We start from the raw sequence: 5,514 nt of genomic DNA, 5'->3' as shown, positions 1-5,514 counted from the left end.
TCAGCGCTGAGGAGAGGTCAGGGACGCCTCTGCTAGCAGTGGACGATAAAAAGGCAACTGCCACTCGCAAAGAGGGCCGCCGCATATCAGAAAAGAAGATGCCACGATGTCACGTAAGAGAAGATTACGTAAAGAAATAAACTGCCCATCATTAACTCTGACGTGCGTCATACTGTTCTGGATGCCTCGTTTACTAACTTCTCGAACAAAAACCAAACTATAAAATCCACAGCTGTGACATCTAGGATGAAAAAAAATATTCTTTCAGCACTGTCAAACAGAACAAAACCCCATTCGATCGCTTTCACCTGCGGAATGAGGTTCTGGGCAGCTGGACCGCCGCCATTTTCTTTTCCACTGGACCAGTGTTTCTTGCAAGGATAAAAGTAGTTCCGAGATCTTTCGTATTCAGTACTCTATTAATCTGATGTAATACCTTCCATGAATACCCACGATTACGTAGGGAAATCGCACGAACCTCCATAGAAAACTGCGTGACGAAATTATTACTTGCATGGTAAGAATAATCATAAATCGGAAATGGAAAATGTTCTAAGAGCCAAATATCACAATTCTCAGGAGAATCAGAAAACAACCTCTCTCTTCTTGTACATAACTTATTTGTACCCAAAAAATTTAGAAGGTATTCTGCTACCACAGAAATATGCCGCTCAGCTCATTACCGCAAAAAATGAGAGGAAAGAGAAAATAAATAAGTTACGAGGAATGTTCTGAAGGGCCGTACCAGGAAACTGGCTGGTTCTAAGTGTCAATAAGAAAGTTATTGTTTGAAGTGCCATTAATACTGAGGTACTAAGTTTTATTTGTGAGAATACAAGTATACACACACAGCAGCAATAGCTTAACTAGTAGAACTCTAGTGAACAAAAACCATTTCTCATTTCTTTTCAAGTTTTCTACAAAAGAATAACAAAATTAAATCGAAGCAAAAAATACTTTGGTATTGACTTCTGTTCCGTACACATCTCAATTCTTGGGATCAGATGTTACACAGTTTAGTATAATTTCTTATGTTATTGAGGAAGAAATGGCAACATCATCATCAACTTTTTATGCTTTGTAACCTAGAAACATTTTAAAAGAAAGACGGCATGGCATACATCTGCTATAACCTTTCATCTTATGAAGATACTGGCATTTTTCCGCTCTTCTGTTTGAGAGTAAGAATTTTTAATAACAGTTCCAGATGGATGAGTATGAAACACTTTGATCATACTGCATTTGCTACACACGTGAATTGACAAAAACGTTTCAGCAGCGCCTTTAAAATAAAAAAATCAGTTCTATGCATTGGAATTACAGGGAACAGCTTTAGCGAACTCAACAATCTTGTGTACATCTTGCGAAACAAAAGCTTTGATTACCTTTCTACGTTCCTTCATAATTGAAAAACCTGTCGCTGCTCAAAACGCAATGCCCACTCAGCAAATACTTGTGTAATATGTCACCAAACCATCGTAGGCTAAATGTAGGAGGTCTTGACGCACAGCACTTGGAACTCAACAGGGAAGGACTGCTTGCCACATAGACAATGCGCCATGCAATCTGGTAATGTCTGAATCGTTTTCTCCGTGATTTGACACTTGGACCAAGTCTAGGGAAAATGTAACAGAGTACCGAGAACAATAAGTCTAACACAATAACTCTGAAAACACGTTTCGTGGAAAAAGTGGCAATTTCCACTGCTCAGTTGTCGAAGGTGTTCCATTGCGTTCGACATTGTACACCATAGCTCCCAGAAAAACAAAAGCCCTCAGCATAGAATGAAATTTTCACTCTGCAGCGGAGTGTGCGCTGATATGAAACTTCCTGGCAGATGAAAACCGTGTGCCGGACCGAGACTCGAACTCGGGACCTCTGCTTTCGCGGGCAAGTGCTCGCTCCATACTGGCAGAAGTAATGCTGTGAGGACGAGGCGTGAGTCGTGCTTGGGTAGCTCAGATGGTAGAGCACTTGCCCGCGAGAGCAGAGGTCCCGAGTTCGAGTCTCGGTCCGGCACGCATTTTTAATCTGCCAGGAAGTTTCATCCCTCAGCATGTTTATTTTATTTTGACACCTCCACTAAATTCATCGGATCTTGTAGCTTCAAATTTTATTCTCTTCTCAAGCACGTTAAAATTTTTGAAGCTCCGCCCCCCCCCCCCCCTCCCTTCCTCCAGGGACGGAATATGTGTACCCTTTCTCTCTGCGTGTAGTGTTATCCCAAGTTAAATTGTAAGAATGAGCTCGAAATGTTGACGAATGGGCTAACTGAGGCGGAACACGGGTAGATGCTAGATATTCACCTAGTCGGATATGGGGAAGCCGCCTAAGAGCGACAGCCAGGCTGGCCGGCACACCGGCCCTCGTCGTTAATCCGAATCGAGTCGGCACAATCATTAAACTCAAGAAGATCTTTACAGAGACACTCCAAATGATGCAGGAAGCCTACGGTGATGAGTGCTTAAGCCGTACTCGGTGTTACGGATGGTTCACAGGGTTTAAAAGCGGCCGGACGGAAGTTAAAGACGGCCCTCGTGCAGGGCGTCCTTCGACGTCTAGCAACAACGTTCGTGTCAGGAACGTCAACGAGATTGTGCGAGCCAATCGAAGACTGACTGTCCGACAGATTGCAGAAGAATGGAACATTTGAGCTGGATCGTGTCATGATGTCCTGACAGAGCATCTTGAAGTGCATCGTGTTGCCGCCCAAGTTCCTGCCGCGTCTCATGAACACCATAAAGTCATTTGTGTCGCAGTCTGTGAAGACCTTTTGGATAGCACAAATGAGAACGAGATGTTCCTTAAGAGGATCATACTGGAGATGGAACGTGGGTCTAAAGTTACGGGAAAAAAATGCTCATCAGAAATAGGTCAAATATAGAAATCACACTGATAGTTTTCTTTGACCTCGAAGGATTGTCCATCGTGACTCCGTGCCACAGGTGCAACTGTTAATCGATGCCTATCGGAACGTGCTGCAGCTCTTGCGAGAAAATGTGAGAAGGAAACTGTCAGAAATGTGCCGAGACAACTCATGGCTCTTGCATCACTATAGCACATCCACACCTCCTGGTGGGTGACTATCGGACAAAAAACAAAATCAGTGTGCTGCTTCATCGTCCGTGCCTGGCTCTTGTGGACTTCTTTTAATTTGCACAGTTGAAAACTCCGTTGAAAGGACGAAGATTTGAAATGATAGACGAGATAAAAGAGAAGACGCAGACGGGCGTACCAAGACTGCTTCTGGAAGTGGAAACGGCGGTTGGAGCGCTGTATCATTTGTGGAGGAGAGTATTTCGACAGAGAGCATGCAAGACAGGTAAAAGGTGGGAGCAGTAAATTTCTGAGGACGAAGTTCTGGAATTTTTTGAATTATCAGTCATACGAATTTTGCGAACATGAAGTTCTTAAATTTATTGTAATTATGTGTCACTACTCGAAGGAGTAAGGAAGATTTGGGATTGGCTACCCTCCAACTCTGGTCACATTATACATACAGTTCTGGATCAGTTTGTCAAGGATAGGGGAAGAAATCGAGTGCTGCTCTGTGTGAGTGTGGAAGGTGGGGGAGTGATCCCGTTGAATCATTCGATGCCTAAGCCAGCATGTCCAGGGTGGAATCTGAAATCTGGTTAGGATTTTCTCAGTTTCTACTGGGTATGGTACAAAAGAAGGAAGATAGGCTTTAACATCCCGTCATCAAAGATGCCATTGGAGATGAAATGAAAACTGGCAGATAATCCGGACGGAAAGTTCCGTTGACGAATCATGTAAATACAATACCGAGGCAGCCATTCTGAACAAATGGCACTTAATGGCTGCTGTTTCGACAGGATAACACAACATGTGAATATAACAGACGATAATGGGAGGAGAAACAGTGGTCTGTTACGAAGGTTGCTACTTGTTCCTGCTTAAGAACGAATGATCTGTTTACAACCCACTACGTACACTAACGTCCGCAATGAACAAGACAAATACGCATATTTTTGAGGAGCTGTTTTACCTGGACAAAAATTCGTTATCTTGTTTCTGTCATCCTTGCCACAGCTCCCATCTGAAGCATACTGAACTAGTCTGTAATTCAACAGTTATGAAATATTTTTAGGTTTCTAATTTTATGCTGCTAATGTTAAAATCGTACATTCATGAGATTTTACAAGAAAAACTTATTTATTCTTGAGGTGTATTAGTATCAAAATACTTTACAAATAGTATTACATGATGAGATTACAATACGAAGTATAGACGAAGACTAGATTGTGACTCACAGAGATGACAAAGGTCACTACGAAGCAGTCTGGAAGGAAATGGGGTGTCACTTGGTTATTCTGTAGTTCAAACTTAATTTGTGGAGAAAGTATACACCCGCCGTTTTCCGCTGTTAAGCTAACACCCAGTCGTAGAGAGAACACAGCAGTACCGACGACTGTGTCACTAACCAGTCGACTACGCCACACGGAGCCTGAAGATTGTTTCAAACGATCGCAGGTTCAGAATGTCTCGAACCTCCTTCATCTCGTCGCCAGTGGACTATAAGCAGCAACCCCAATGCTGCCGGCGTTTGGTTTCCGCCCGAAGCCAGGGACACAGGCAGAAGCATGGAAGTTAAAACAGGACTTTATGTAATATGTGAAAGACATTCAGGAATGCACAGAACTGTAGGACAGTGTATTAAGGTATTTACACAATACTATGGTGACGAGAAAAAGGTCTGCATCAATGAAATTCGAACAATGTAAATGAGGTGGTTGTGTTTGGCGCACTGCACTTTGGTATCTTTACAATCCATTAAATAATAAAAGTAATCATTTCCACCTCTACTGTTTATTACTTTAGCTGTATAGTTTTACTTAATGCTTGTACGAGACTGACTTGTTGAGGACACACAGGCCATTTTTAAATGGTACAGGTATACAGTATGACAGAGAGCGTTTCAGCACATTCAAAATATCTGTTCTCAATATCTCACATCGTAGATGAATACACAAAGAGACAAGATATATCGGAAAGCATAGTGACGCTGTCCTTATCGCGAAGATCCGTTTCCACAGTGGTTTACTAGTCAACGTCCTATAGGAAGTGGTGTGACCTTGCGTTCCTCCAACTTTTAGACTGATAAATCGACCGGTTTACTGGAAGCCTGCAGTTCAAGGTGCACTGCGAACAATCTCCACGTTTCTAACATTGGAATATCAGGACCGGAAGTGAAACACATGATAAGCGACAGAAAAAATTCTAGACCCAACTGAGGATCGATCGGGCACGGAGCAGTCTACTGACAAGATGAGCGGAGCTCGTTGCTCAGTTACAATACATCGGAACTGTCCGTGCATCGACGTTGGCTCCAATATTTTGAATGGATTAAGGCTGTGAAATCCATTTCCACACCCTGTCGCACTTGAGAATAACCTATGAGTCCAGAACTGGACAATCTCGTGTACGATTTCGATAAAAGATTGCAGATAAGTAATAAACAGACGCGATGGAAACAGTGACTTGTTCGTTTAA

The sequence above is a fragment of the Schistocerca gregaria genome, chromosome 8 (genome assembly GCF_023897955.1).
Source record: "Schistocerca gregaria isolate iqSchGreg1 chromosome 8, iqSchGreg1.2, whole genome shotgun sequence".
Classification (NCBI taxonomy): domain Eukaryota; kingdom Metazoa; phylum Arthropoda; class Insecta; order Orthoptera; family Acrididae; genus Schistocerca; species Schistocerca gregaria.
Note: the sequence above shows the minus strand (reverse complement) of the source record.